Here is a 16487-nt window from a genome sequence, read left to right as displayed (position 1 = left end):
CGTTTTTTCTTGAAACGGTTAATGTGCATATAATAACAATCACAGTAATTCAGTGCTAGTTGGTAGGAGATTTTCTGCCTCTCGAGGCCCTGAAGGTAGTAGTTTTTAAATATGTTTACATGTAAGCTATTTTGTAGAGAAATTGGACAGTCATTTTTTGCTACCATTCGTAGCTGAGTTTCACAATTTGAGAAACGTCTTTTGAAGAATCGAATGTGTTACAAAAATGGCTCCAAGCACTATGGGACTTAACATCTGAGGTCACCAGTCCCCTAGACTTATAACTACCTAAACCTAACTAACCTAAGAACATCACACACATCCATGTCCGAGGCAGGATTCGAATCTGCGACCATAGCAGCAGCGCGGTTCCGGACTGAAGCGCCTAGAACCGCTCGGTCGCAACGGCCGGCTCGAGTGTGTTGTTTAGCTTTCCGAAACCAGGGGTAAATACAGGGAGCCCCAGAAATGTTGCAACAAACTTAGAGGCGTTGTAGAGGATGTGTTGAGGAACAAATCGAGGATAGGAACCTGTGTCCGAAAATGTCCTGACAGGCGTCGGCACCTGCAACTAGCCCACTGTTTCGGCAGTAAACGTGACTTTTTTACGCTGACGGACCGCAAGCGAAACATCTCGCAATGTTTTTTGTTATTCAGTGATTGCGACTGATTGCCACGATCTCCAGTGGAGAAGATGGAGCTAGCTACTACACAGACAGGCCTATGAACGCGATGCTCTGTTGCCTTGATAGCTGACGGCTTCAGACATTGGTTTCCATCTGCAGTTTAGTTTTCTCTTGCATACCGAAAAACGCTGGAGCCTTTGGAGGGTTCCAGGAGAAAAATAAACTGCACGTGGGAACTCGAGTCCGAAACAGTCATCCGCCGAGGCAACAGAGGATCGCATAGGACACAAGACCTTTCTACGCAGCAACTAGCTTCATCTTCTCCGTTAGGGATCGTGGCAATGAGTGGCGGTCCGTGAATAACAAACAACATTGCGAGATGTTCCGCCTACGGTCCGTAAGCGTATAAAGTCACTTTTGCTATCGAAGGGCTGGCCTAGTGGCATGCGCCAGCGCCTGTAACTTCTATGCTCTAAAGCGTCGTTGGATGGCGTTTCCGGACATGGGCTCCTATCCTCGATTTGTTCTTCAGGACACTGTCTACAATCTTCGAAGTTCGTCGCAATATTTCGGGAACACACTGCAGACAGGTGTCGATATTGTAGCCAGCGTAATTAATGGCTGACCACACACTGTAGCAGGGATACTCCTGCTGTCTGTTGGCGAAGCACATGGAAATGAAACAGACAGACGTTGTTTATGGGAGGAACATGTCTGTGCTCGGTATCCGCCGTATAGTTTAAGCATGTGGATGTCGACATATTGACGCCGTGTGCAAACACTGCGCATTAAGGCCGGTATTATACTATCAAATTTCTTTGTCCAATATCTTTGTCAAAGAAATTTGATGGTGTAATAGGGAACTTTGTCAAATGTCGTCAAATATTTGACCAAATGTAGGGCCTCGCTGTAGATTTGATCAAATAAGTCCCTTGTCTTCTGTTCACTGCAATGTTACATGTTACCATGTGGAGTGCTAGCATCGCTGTAGCGTTCTCTCATCTTTAGTGTTTTTATAAACATTGCCGGTAAATACAATTGGTGTGTACCGACAACTACAAAATTAATAGAGATGCATGAAGTTGATGAGGCGCTGTACAACGTGAGGCACCCTGAATACAAAAATAGAACAAGAAGATGGGAGACCTTATCTAACCTAACCTAACCTAACCTAACCTCTCCTGTAGCAAGGAATCGGAGTGTTACAGTGAGCCTGTCTTCCGCAGATATAGCAGTTCTTAAGTGAGTATTGTGCTTTGTGATATGAGGATACACTTCACTGAGCACATATGCTCATCCATTCTTAAGTAATAGATGTACCACGTGACGTCCTCCACTATAAACTCACGAAAAAAGTTTTGTTGAATGCTTTCATCGTGTCGTCGTAAAACCCACGGCTTCACCCAGGTACGTTTCCTTTTTTTTTCCCGCTTCTCTTCCGCATGTGTACACAGTGCAATTGTGGTACATGCAACTGCTGCAGTTAATAACAAGTTGTTGTTGTCAGCCATCTTGAACTTTGACGAAAAATTTGATGACAGTGTAATACCCATTTTTAGCGCCACGTCCAAGATCTTTGTCAAATATATTTTACGAATATTTGATCACATCTTTGATCAGATCTTGGACAAAGAAATTTGATAGTGTAATACTGGCGTAAGCAATACCATGCCGGAAGGACACACGAATCCACTGTGGCAGAAGTGCGGCGACATTAGCCACGGGCTCAGAGGGTCAAAAATCTTTTATCGCGTTGTGAGGAATGATTCAGGAGCGTTCTAGACTCAGCTTCCATCGATTCACCTGGCCAGATCTTACCCTGACATACGTTTTATTTTCATTATAGTTAAGTCTTCCCTTCCAGTCTGGTTGTTTTTCTGTCTCTTCTAATAATTACAAAGAAAGCAGGTGTTGACAGGTGTGAACATTAACGAACTACCAGTTCGTTGGTTGCAAAATTCTGACACGAATGAGTTTCCCAGTCCATAATGCCATACCATTTCTATGCAAAGAATGGAAAAACTTGTAGAAGCCAACCTTGGGGAAGATCAGTTTGGATGACAAAGAAATGTAGGAACACGCGAGGCAATACTGATCCTACGACTTCTCTTAGAAGATAGGTTAAGGAAAGGCAAACCTACATTTGTAGCATTTGTTGACGTAGAAAAGCTTCCGACTGAAATACCCTCTCTGAAGTAGCAGGGTAAAATACAGGGATCGGAAGACTATTTACTACTTGTACTGAAACAAGACGGCAGTTATAAGAGTCGAGGAGTTCTGAAAGGGAAGCAGCAGTTGAGAAGGGAGTGAGGCAGGGCTGTTGCATATCGCCAGTGTTATTCAACCTGTACGATGAGCAAGCAGTAAAGGAAGTCTAAGAAAAATTTGGAGTGGGAATTAAAGTTCAGGGATAAGAAATAAAAACTTTGAGGTTTGGCGATGACATTGTAATTCTGTCGGAGACAGCAAAGAACCTAAAAGAGCAGATGAGCAGAACGGACACCGGCTTGAAAGGGAGATATGAGATGACCATCAAAGAAAGCAAAACAAGGATAATGGAGCGAAATGAGGTGATGTTTGAGGGTATTAGATTAGGAAACGAGACACTAAAAGTAGTAGATGAGTTTTACTATTTGGGCAGCAAAATAATTGACGATGACCGAAGTAGAGAGGATATAAAATGTAGAATGCCAATGGCAAGAAAAGCTTTTCTGAAGAAGAGAAACTTGTTTACGTCAAATATATATTTAGCCGTCAGGAAGTTTTTTCTGGAGGTATTTGTGTGGAGTGCAGCCATGTATGGAAGTGAAACATGGACGATAAACTATTTAGACAAGAACAGAACAGAGGGTTTTGAAATGTGGTCTTACTTAAGAATACTGAAAATTTGGTGGGTAGATCGCATAAGTAATGAGGTACTGAGTAGAATTGGGGAGACGAAATTTGTGGCACAACTTGAGTGAAAGAAGAGGTCAGATGATATGATACATTCTGAGACGTCAAAGGATCACCACTTTAGTACTGGAGGGAAATGTGGAAGGTAAAAATCTTAGAGGGAGATCAAGAAAGGAACACAGTAAGGAGATTCAGAAGGATGTAGGTTGCAGTAGATATTCAGAGATGAAGAGGTGTGTGCAGGACAAAGTGGCATGGAGAGCTGCACCAGACCGATCTTTGGACTGAACACCAACAAGAACAGCAACAACAACACTCTTTAATTCTCAGCATGCATCCCTACATTTCTCGTTGAGCAACAGTCAGTTCAGATTTCACTGCCGGAAATCAAAAGTAGCACTACACATTGTAAATTTTCTGCTTAAGGCAAAATACACTGGAAAATCGTTTTGAAGAAGTTTACCAAAAGTACTCCAAATATTTTAGTTCTTCTGTTTACTTCTTTTGCTGTCCATATAGTCGTTGTATACAGTTGCTCCAAAATATAAAATTTGTTAACTAGGTCTGTGACTTCATTGTTCTTTTAAAATGTTTTACTTTTGGATGCATTGATTATACAGGATTATTCTTAAGTTTCCCTTGGGTTTCAGAAGCCGACTGCGCAGAAACTACATGACATATAAAAAAATAGACACATAACAGTGGTTAGAGCATCTTTCCAAATTTTTAAGTCCTATTTCAGGTGCTCAATATGGGCACCGTATGTGATGCCACAATACGATAGTTAAGACTCTTGCCATGTACGTTCGAACGCGTCACGGTAGATATCAGCGACCACGTTAATTATCCCTCCTTGCACCTCTTCCAAATTAAGTGGCATTTTCACAAACTGTCATACGAAGAAATCATTTGGAGTTAACTCTGGTAACCATGAGGGGCCACGGAGGAAGGGTAGAATTATGTTGATGGTAAGCATGTGCACTCCAACGCTGAGGCAGCTCTGCATCCAGGTAATCACATATGTCTGAAAGAAAGTGTAGAGTACTACCTCGTTGCAAAATCAAGTCTTCATTGTCTAGGTGTTATTGTGGCACAAGCCATTGCTGCAGTATGTCCAGATAAACGAAACCAGTCACAGTTCTTTCCAGAAAGAAAAACGGTCCATAAATTTTTGATGCGGACATGGCATAAAAAACTTTAACTTTGGGTGAAACAAGAATCTGTTCCACAATTTCGGTAGATATTCTGTGCCACAAGTACCCAGTTATGACAGTTCACCTTTCCAGACACATGAATCCTTGCTTTCTCATGGAAACCAACTTGTTTGAAAAGCCATCTTCCTCCTGTAGCTGCTACAAGTCATTGCAAAAGTCACAACGTATCTGATTGTCTCGAAGAGTCAGAGTGTGTAAAGACTGCAGCAGGTATGGTTTTCCACGCGAACGTTTGCATAGAATGCTGCAGATAGTAAACTGCGGTATCTGCAGTTCTCCACTTGCACGTGTCTTCTGGTTTCTGATGAGCGATTCCCACACACGCTCTACCTTCTCCACTGGCGATCTCGGCTGCCTGTTTTCTTCGCACTACGTAAGCAGCCAGTCTCACCAGTTTTACCACCCAGGGATCGTTTTGCATGTTCGAGTTTTTACCTGATGCTTGGTACGAAATCGTCCTTGAACCGTCACAGTGTGAGTTAACTCACAGTTTGAGAATTCAAGGACACAAAACGCATGCATCGCTCCATTGTACGCCATTTTTTGACGCATCTGCCCCCTAGTGGTGCGCTCTATAACTACGCTGTGGTATGTATTGCGAATCGAAGCTTGGAGGCGTTCTCCATCTAATGATAAGTGTCATTTTTCTCTGTCTTGTACTTTTCCGACAGTTGTCTACTGAAGCCCCAGAGGTACTTAAGAATAACACTTTTCATTAATTTAGTATTATCATAACTGATGTTCGGTCGTACTTCTAAACTTTCTCAAACGGTCGCAGGTTCGAATCCTGTCTCGGGCATGGATGTGCGTGATGTCCTTAGGTTAGTTACGTTTAAGTAGTTCTAAGTTCTAGGGGACTGATGACCACAGATGTTAAGTCCCATAGTGCTCAGAGCCATTTGAACCATTTTTTGACCGAGTGAGGTACGGCAGACGTTAATCCACGAAATCACATTGGAGAGGGTATCGGTTAAAATTTCCATCCAATATTCGATATTTAGGTTTTCCAAATTTTCCCTAAATACTGTACGTAAAGACAAATGCTTTGAGGACTATTTCGAAACGAGACACATACGATTTTTCCTCATCCTTCCATTATCCGAGTTGTGCTCCATCGCTAATGACATCTACATCAACATATTACATAAACTTCATACAGGTATTGGACAAATGTATGGAAACACCGCGAAAACTGTACGCTTGCACATAAGTGCCGATGCTAATCAAGTCTGCAGGTTACTTTGTTCTATTTGACGACGGAAGGCCCTTGTGCAATGTCCTCAATATGATGCAAGTGTTAGCCGTGGAAAGAACAGTGTTCTGTGTAATTGTTAGTGCATTATGTCGAAGCTAAGGCCGGTATTACACTATCAAATTTCTTTGTCAAAGATTTGATCAAAGATATGATCAAATTTTCGTCAAATTTATTTGACAAAGATCTTTGACGTGGCACTAAAAAGGGGTATTACTCTGTCATCATAGTTTTCGTCTAAGTTCAAGATGGCTGACAACAACAACTTGCTATTAACCGCAGCAGTTGCATGTACCACAATTGCACAGTGTCCACGTGTGGAAGAGAAGCGGGGGAAAAAGGAAACGTACCTGGGTGAAGCCGCGTGTTTCACGACGAGACGATAATAGCATTCAACAAAACTTCTTACGTGAGCTTGTAGTGGAGGACTTCAAGTCGTACATAAATTCCTTAAGAATGGATGAGCATACATTTCAGTATTTGATCAGTGAAGTGTATCCTCATATCAGAAAGCACAATACTCACTTAAGAACTACTATATCTGCAGAGGACAGGCTGACTGTAACAATCTGATTCCTTGCTACAGGAGAGAGTTAGGTTAGGTTAGGTTAGATCTCCAATCTTCTTAATCTATTTTGTTATTCAGGGTGCCTCTCGTTGTAAAGTGCCTCATCAGCTTCATACATCTCTGTTAATTTTGTAGTTGTCAGGCCATGTTTATAAACACATTACAGATGACAGAACGATGCAGCGATGCTGGCACTCCACGTGGTAGCATGTCACATTGCAGTGAACAGAAGACAAGCGACTTTTGTGATCAAATCTAGAGCGAGGCCCTAGATTTGATCAAATTTATTTGACGACAGACGAGATTTGACAAAGTGGCCTTTTATACCATCAAACTTCTTTGACATAAATATTTGACATATCAACTTTGACAAACAAATTTGATAGTGTAATACTGGCCTAAGTGACTTCGAATGTGGGAAAATTGTTGGTGCTCGTGCGGTGGGTGCATCCGTAACCAAGGTAGCCGAAGTGTTGGATGTTTCGAGTTGCACCATAACAAAGACTTCTACCGCGTCCAAGAGAAGCGGAAATATATCATTAGCTAAGTCACAACGCGGGTGAAAGTGGTTGGTCATTGAAGTGGATTGTGACGAAAATCAAGAAAACGACAGCGGCAAAAGTCACTGCAAAACTGAATCTCTCACTCACGAAACCTGTCAGACCATCACAACACGAAGGGATCTTCATAAACAGGGAATTGCACGGCTATCTGGAATTCCAAAACCATTCGTCGGTGATGCGAAACACCCGTAACGGAAAAACGTGGAGCTGAAGCCATAAAAATGGACCATGGAGAAATAGTCATTTGGTCGGATGAGTCTGTTGCACACTGTTTCCAACTTCTGCTCGAGTTTACGTCCCAAGAGTGAAACAAGGCTGGGATTCGGTGATGATTTGGACAGCCATATCGTGGTATTCCATCGGTCCCATGGGTACTCTGCAAGGTCGGATCACTGCCAACTATTATGTGACCCTTTTGGTTGACAGGTCCATCCCATGGTATAATGTATACTCTCCGATGTGATGAGCGACAGAGCCCCTGTTCACACAGCTCGCATCATCCAGAACTGGTTGAGTGAGCACGAGGGTGAATTTTCGCTGCCCAACACAGTCACGAGATCTCTAATATTACTGAGCCTTTGTGGTCCACTTTGGAGAGAAGGTGCGTGATCGCCCTGCACCTACCACCATCGTTACCTGAACTTACCACTAATTTGAAGGAAGAATGGCATAAGATTCCCTTGGAAACCATACAGAACATTTATCCATTTCGTGACGTCTGACAGCCGTTTTGAATACAAACGTTTTCTTACTGTATTATTGTTGTTGTGGTCTTCAGTCCAGAGACTGGTTTGTTGCACCTCTCCCTGCTGCTCTATTCTGTGCAATCTTCTTTATCTCCCAGAACCTACTGCAACCTACATCCTTCTGAATCTGTTTAGTGAATTCATCTCTTGGTCTCCCGCTACGATTTTTACCCTCTACGCTGCCCTCCAATACTAAATTAGTGATCCCTTGATGCCTCAGAATATGCCCTACCAACCGATCCCTTCTTCTAATCAAGTTGTGCCACAAATTTCTCTTCTCTTCAATTCTATTCAATACCTCCTCATTAGTTATGTGATCTACCCATCTAATCTTCAGCATTCTTCTGTAGCACCACATTTCGAAAGCTTCTATTCTCTTCTTGTCTTAACTATTTATCGTCCACGTTTAACTTCCATACATGGCAACACGCCTTACAAATACTTCCAGAAACGACTTCCTGACACTTAACTCTATACTCGATGTTAACAAATTTCTGTTCTTCAGAAACGATTTCCTTGCCATTGCCAGTCTACATTTTATATCCTCTGTACTTCGACCATCATCAGTTATTTTGCTCCCCAAATAGCAAAACCCATTTACTACTTTAAGCGTCTCATTTCCTAATCTAATTCCCGCAGCATCACCCGATTTAATTCGACTACATTCTATTATCCTCGTTTTGCTTTTGTTGATGTTCATCTTATATCCTCCTTTCAAGAGACTGTCCATTCCGTTCAGCTGCTCTTCTAGGTCCTTTGCTGTCTCTGACAGAATTACAATGTCATCGGCGAACCTCGAAGTTTTTATTTCTTCTCCATGGATTTTAATTCCTACTCCGAATTTTTCTTTTGTTTCCTTTGCCTTACCGTATTAAGCCTGATAATGTGTTGTGTTTATGGTGTTACCATATTTTTGTCCACCCCCTGTACATACTCCGAAGTCATTATAAAGTGCATGACGCAGTGTACATCGTACCTCACGTAATGAGCGACGGAGAAATGACTATGTATATTCCTTCGTATAGACCCTAATCTCTGTTGCCTTATTCTCATGACCCTAAGCGAGATATGCGTTGGTTCAAAATGGTTAATGGCTCTAAGCACTATGGGACTTAACATCTGAGGTCATAAGTCCCCTAGAACTTAGAACTACTTAAACCTAACTAACCTAAGGACATCACACACATCCATGCCCGAGACAGAATTCGAACCTGCGACCTTAGCAGCAGCGCGGTTCGGGACTGAAGCGCATAGAACGGCTATGGGTTGGTGGCAGCACGATAGTTGCAAATTCTTCTTCAAGTACAGATTCTCTAAATTTACCCAGCAGGATAGGATTTCAAGGATCCCCGAGTATTTCTGATACACAATACTATCACGTCCCTGAATTCGTTCTCGGCTTCGCGGGAGATCCGAGATCAATAGCTTTGGGTCAGCTGCTTAATCTAACAGTATTTTCTGTTCTTAATTTCCTTATAATGAGAGTAGAGCGGGCCGTTGCGGAAGTCACTCTTTTCCGAATCGTGCGCTCCGACTAGTCAGTTAAAAGGAAAAAAAAAATCAGCTGCCATCTTGCATTGACTCAATGGGAAGCTATTCACGAAGCTGGACTCCACTGCGATTAATACGACACAAAACCAGCCCATGAGAGAGGGAGTATGTCCGTTAACTGCTAATGCCTTTACCTTCGGCCGGAGCACCTGCTGACCTTTCAAAGCGGCTCGGGCTGTGACGTCAAGACAGGCCCTGCTGGTGAGCCCCACTCCAATTAATTTATTTGTTTGCTGGCGAAGCTGTAACGGGTCGCCAGCTGGCACGTTTTTTTTCCCTCGTTCCCTTGGTAGCCGACGAGTCTTTTAATGGCCGCTTTGGAGCCCCATTCGTTAGCACCAAGATTGCGTCACCCTTGTCTTTGCTCGGTTTTTAGGTTTCTTCCTGGTGTTAACAAGCAGCGAACTGAAGCAAGCACACACGACTAGAGGGCCAGATAACGAATTTGAATCTAACGGCCGGTGTTATTCGCGCGACTGCTTTTACAACAAACGTCCACGAGCTTGCGACAGATCTACTCGGTTATTTCAGTTCAACAGGATTCTACTCAATACCACTTCTTCACTTACGAGAGATAAATAGGGAGATGAGCTTATGGAGAATCCTGGGACTTTATCGTCAAGAACAGCATCCTCTTGAGAGAATCCGGGCTGTCAGACACTTGTGCATTCAGTAAATGTTGACAGATTCCCGGCAGATAGTCCTTAGTTATTCATAAGTTAACAATTCCACTAAAGTAGTCCAACAACTTGAAGATAAATGTGCGGTTTAATCTTCTCTTGTCATACAGTGACTGACTTGTACTGAGTCTATCATTTAAGTGACCAATTGAATGTCATTATCAAAAAGATCGATGTAGTTGACATTATTGTTTGTCGGACGTTCGGGCTGTCGATATTCCTGTCGACTACTTTTGGCGCCGCATGAAGCCCAAAAGTGATACCACAGACAGATAAATAAAACAACAGAACGTAATCTAAAGTAGGAGGGCGTACTTACAAGTAATGTCTCCGAATTTTTATGTGAAAACTTTTCAAACTTTTTAAAATAGAACAAACATTCTACATTTTTGTTCTTCACATCTACATATTTGCAGCCCTCTGCCGCTAGATAACTGCGAATTATAATGGTAAAGCTTACGTAACTCAGTCACTGGTAGCTTCCCCCGGTGCACTGTATCTTCAAATAACTACGGGAATTCAGCTGTGTGAAGTCCCTGACAGCAGCAGTTTGTGGGCGAACACTACATCATTTTCAAGTCACAAGTGATTCAAGTCACAAGTGAAAGGAGAGATCGTTGTACAATTTATACCTTTGGTGGGCGGTGCTGCGACAACCAGAAAACCTAGACAGTCATATCTAAATCAAGTACCGCCGCTACACAGCCGAAGATGACCAACGTCATACGTTGTCGATAGAGAAATATTAACCAGCTGCGTATGAGGGAGTAATGCTAGCTGTCGCAGATCCAAGCAGAATTTAAGCAAGAACCGATGTCTATATGTATAAGTTCACTTGCTGTATAATCCCAACATCTTCCTTAATAACACTAGCTCAGTAACTGCAAGTGCAGGTCATAATCTCGATGTTGTTATATTCCATCAGATGACCGGACAATACTCTGTGATCGCTGATTCGCCCGGAGTTTGTAACTGTGAGTGATGCTAATGCTATACACCGGTTCTCCTCAGTCTGAATGGTCTGACCTAGTTTATGACGTACCACAACTGCAGGGGATACGTCAAGCACCCATCTTACGCAAACCAAGATCATTGTATGAAGGCCGTAAAATGGCTCTAATTTTAGGCATTGGCAGAAAAACATAGTTCACACCGTTGTAGTCGAGAGCGTTATGCGGCTTCATTTTCGTAAGATTTTTGAACGTAGGTAGGGTTTTTGGATGATAGTAAAGAGGTAGTCCTACTATAAAATACATGAAAGTATGCGTAGTCCTACTGTAAAATGCAAGAAAGTATGGGTAACACAAAAACTGTGTCCGTTATTCAGACGTCTCTCGTGTTTGTAGATACAAGTGGTTTCCAGTCTGATGCTCCAAAACAATTTTCAAGAAATGGCTCTGAGCACTATGGGACTTAACTTCTGAGGTCATCAGTCCCCTAGAACTTAGAACTACTTAAACCTAACTAACCTAAGGACATTACACACATCCATGCCCGAGGCAGGATTCGAACCTGCGACCGTAGCGGTAGCGCGGTTCCAGACTGTAGCGCCTAGAATCGCTCGGCCACCTCCGCCGGCTTCAAGAAATGCTATTCAAGTTTAATGTTCTATTACGAAGTATTTTGATATCTTTCTGCTCTCGTGTGGTTTCACTTGCTTTACATCATGCCTGTGCATTTTCCCTTCATTTTCGAAAGTATGAAGGGTTCACTCCAAAAGCATATGCGATGAGCGCACGTAGAAGACAGCGAAAGTTGCGCTCCCTGGATCATGACGCCGGCCGAGGACAAGGTCAGAACATGGTGTGTGGCGCCGCTCCACCACACCCGCCGCTTTCCTGTTTGTGTTCGCCAGCGTTTCGGCCGCTTACGTAAGGTGGGCTCAGGTGACTCTGCAAGTGTGGCCGCCTTGACCTATAGGGACCCCGCCGTCTGCGATAACAACACGTGCAGAGAAATACGGAGGCAGTAGCGGGTCCGTCCCCAACAAACTGAATGCTACGCTCTTTGGAAAACCACGCTGACCATTTAGATTGCTGGTAACCCTCGGCAAGACGTTAACGCTACATTCTCGCGGTCGCCATTTTCTCCTCTCTTCACATGTTAGACCCTGTAGCACTAAATATTCCCAAATGGGACCCCATCTTCCCCATTACCAGCTCGTGTAGTATTTGGTGAAAAGTTCATGAGTTCACTTGGCTTTCATGTTTTTTGTCTGGGACAAAAATTATCCACCGAGCGAGGTGGCGCAGTGGTTAGCACGCTGGACTCGCATTCGGGATGACGACGGTTCAATTCCGCGTCCGACCATCCTGACTTAGGTTTTCGGTAATTTCCCTAAATCGCTCCAGGCAAATGCCGGGATGGTTCCTCTGAAGGGGCACGGCCGACTTCCTTCCCTGTCATTCCCCAAACCGATGAGACCGATGACCTCGCTGTTTGGTCTCTTCCCCAAACAACCCAACCCAACCCAAAAATTATCCCCATCACCCAGTCCTGACCAAGGCCTTCGGGAAGTTTTCCTTGTCTGTTAGGCAAATGCTGGAACTGAAAATTCTCTCCCAGATTTTCCCAGTTGGGACTTTCTCTTCCCCACTAAATTCTCACCTGATATTTGGCTGAAAAGATCTGGGCTCTGCAATGGGTCCACCGCAGAACCGTCTGCTTTACTAGAAGAGAATGAAAAGTATGTATAAAACAACAATGTTCCTTATTTCGAACCCCTCTGCCTCACACCCACCTTTCTACGATTTGGTTAAGAAGAACTAAACTCTACAATAGCCGCGATCTCAAACACCCTGCTGTATTGTATAAGGTGGAAATTGAAAGATACCTAAAAAACTATTTTCAAAAACTGGGTCAGGCACACATTAGGATCTCATATTTTTGTCTGGGGCGTATTGTATCAGTAACGGAACAAGGAGAAAGTTCCTATCCCCCACTTATTACCAAGGTTTTTGGGAAGTTCCCCTTAGTTGTTAGACAAATTCTAGAACTGGTAAATCACTCCCAACTGTTCACTGTTTGCAACTCCTAAGGACCACTCCCAGTTCATAGGGTTTTGGATAAAATGAGCCGATCTCTGCACTGGACGAGGTCTCATAGCGGCTTTTTCTTCGGTTTAGGGTACTGAATTAAACGTCTTCATACTACTACCTCTTCGGACTATGTCCAGCGTTTCTTGATTACACATCTGACTGATGCTTCACATAGTAATCAAATGGGGGCAGCAGTCAGCTTCACTTCCAGCGTCAGACTGACGTGGCAGGAAACAGCTCAAGATCAGCAGTCGCAACAGGAATGTTGCAGAGGTTCCCACAACATTGCCTGTGTAACACAAGGTTTTGAGTTAAGAGTCCGGCCCAGCACATAATTCTTATGTGACATGAAGATACAAACAGCACATACTCCCTGTAATGGTTCTTTATTTACGTGACCATTACGGCTCTCCAACCCCAGTTCTCGATACCAGTAATATCGTACTACTTTCCTGCGAAGTAACAGACATATTCTTGTGACAATATTCACATTTGGTTTTATTGATGTATAGGTACTCCGATGTGTCGATATATTACAGTGATATGGTTCTTGTGTGTATTCATCTCTGTGAGACTGTCATAATCTTTGACTTACTTGTAACCGTTTTGGCGCGAATGCGCACAGAGCAGTCTTTGTTTCACTTTGCAGAAGTTAAGTTGTTATTTCGCTTTGTAAAAGAACGGTCAAGTGTTGTGTTTGGTTGAAGTGGAAATTAAATATATGAAGATTGATACAAAACTGCTTTCTTGATGATGTAACAATTAAGAAGAAGTGTATGTGAATTTACAAGAAGTTTAATAAAAATGTGGATCGTGAACACCAAGTCAAAAATTATTTCTACCATACCATTGTTCTGATCTGGGATTGTTTGATCATTAAGAATTTCCTGAAAAACGCAGTTGTTAGGTCTTCAAATATTGCTAAAATACAGATCTGGACCTTGAAGCAGTCAAAGTGGAATCACCCTAGAATCAACAAGATGAGCCATGACAACTTCGACGAAATCTACGTGGGAATCCATTCAAGATAAGTGCCAAAATTAATGACATTTTTAGAGTGACTTCATTATTTACATTTCTGACGATACCATCCACAGTCAATAACTCTGTTGTTGCCCGATAAAGCGAACATATGCTGCGTGAGCAATCTGATTTCTAACCTACTTTGCAAGTGGTGGTATTGTACAAAGTGAAAGATTCGTTCTGAAAACAACTCTTGGCTGTGACTATGTCATTATTTGCGTCCATTTTTCTTCCAAGAATCGAGAAAGGTATGTGGGAGAGATTCTGTGGAGTCACATACTCCAGTGCAAAGTGAAAGATTCGTGCTGAAAACAACCCTTAGCTGTGACTAAGTCATTATTTGCGACCATTTTTCTTCCAAGAATCCAGAAAGGTATGCGGGAGACATTCTGTGGAAACTGAAAAGTAGCACACAGCAACTGGGAAAACTGGAGATGTGAAGACGCATTGTGAGTCGTGCCTGAATAGCTCAGTTGGTAAGAGCAATGCTTGTGAAAGGCATTTTAATCTCTCAGACAGTGTCAGAACAAGGCTTTGTACAGAGTTTTTAATTCTTCATCTTTCTTTGTCCTCAAGGTGTTCATGTAACTACTAGAGATAACCAAAATGTATTCGTCTGCAACTGCTTATACACCCTGAAGGCAACCTAATGGCGTATGGCAGAGAGCAATTCCTCTACCAATATTATATCCCGCCATTTCGCGAGATAAATGTTATATGTAGGATGAGTGAACTTGGGACGTACAATCTCGGAATTTTGAAGATAAACCTCTCCGTGATGAACAAAGCCTCTCTTGTGGCATTTTCTATTGGACTTACATAATCATTTTGCTGAACAAACACGTGATAAATCGGGCGTGACCTTCTTTGAATGTTATCTACCGTTACATTAATCCTGTCTGGTTATGGTCGCAAACCGACGAGCAATACTCAGGAATGGGGTTTTTGTAGATCACTTCCTTCGTGAGTGAATTACGTTCCGCTCACATTCCTCCAGTAAATCTATGTCTGGCATCCGCCTTCTCTACAACTAACTTCATGCAGTCGTTACACTTCAAAAATGCTCCGATCAAATATGGTTGTAACTGTTGTGTCTGCTTCAACTAACTGATTGATAACTGTGTAACTGTGTAATCAAACAATAAGGGTCTTACCGCATTTTATGCGCATTGTATTATACACTGAAGCGCCAAAGAAACTGTTATAGGCATGTGTATTCAAATACAGAGATACGTAATCAGGCAGAATATAACGCGCTGCGGTCGGCAACGCCCGCAGTCTGTGTCTGGCGCAGTTAGATCGGTTGCTGCTGCTACAACGTTTGAACGCGGCGTTATACACTCCTGGAAATTGAAATAAGAACACCGTGAATTCATTGTCCCAGGAAGGGGAAACTTTATTCACACATTCCTGGGGTCAGATACATCACATGATCACACTGACAGAACCACAGGCAGATAGACACAGGCAACAGAGCATGCACAATGTCGGCACTAGTACAGTGTATATCCACCTTTCGCAGCAATGCAGGCTGCTATTCTCCCATGGAGACGATCGTAGAGATGCTGGATGTAGTCCTGTGGAACGGCTTGCCATGCCATTTCCACCTGGCGCCTCAGTTGGACCAGCGTTCGTACTGGACGTGCAGACCGCGTGAGACGACGCTTCATCCAGTCCCAAACATGCTCAATGGGGGACAGATCCGGAGATCTTGCTGGCCAGGGTAGTTGACTTACACCTTCTAGAGCACGTTGGGTGGCACGGGATACATGCGGACGTGCATTGTCCTGTTGGAACAGCAAGTTCCCTTGCCGGTCTAGGAATGGTAGAACGATGGGTTCGATGACGGTTTGGATGTACCGTACACTATTCAGTGTCCCCTCGACGATCACCAGTGGTGTACGGCCAGTGTAGGAGATCGCTCCCCACACCATGATGCCGGGTGTTGGCCCTGTGTGCCTCGGTCGTATGCATTCCTGATTGTGGCGCTCACCTGCACGGCGCCAAACACGCATACGACCATCATTGGCACCAAGGCAGAAGCGACTCTCATCGCTGAAAACGACACGTCTCCATTCGTCCCTCCATTCACGCCTGTCGCGACACCACTGGAGGCGGGCTGCACGATGTTGGGGCGTGAGCGGAAGACGGCCTAACGGTGTGCGGGACCGTAGCCCAGCTTCATGGAGACGATTGCGAATGGTCCTCGCCGATACCCCAGGAGCAACAGTGTGCCTAATTTGCTGGGAAGTGGCGGTGCGGTCCCCTACGGCACTGCGTAGGATCCTACGTTCTTGACGTGCATCCGCGCGTCGCTGCGGTCCGGTCCCA

Source organism: Schistocerca cancellata, chromosome 2 (genome assembly GCF_023864275.1).
Source record: "Schistocerca cancellata isolate TAMUIC-IGC-003103 chromosome 2, iqSchCanc2.1, whole genome shotgun sequence".
NCBI classification, from domain to species: Eukaryota; Metazoa; Arthropoda; class Insecta; order Orthoptera; family Acrididae; genus Schistocerca; species Schistocerca cancellata.
This window is presented reverse-complemented; position numbering follows the sequence as displayed.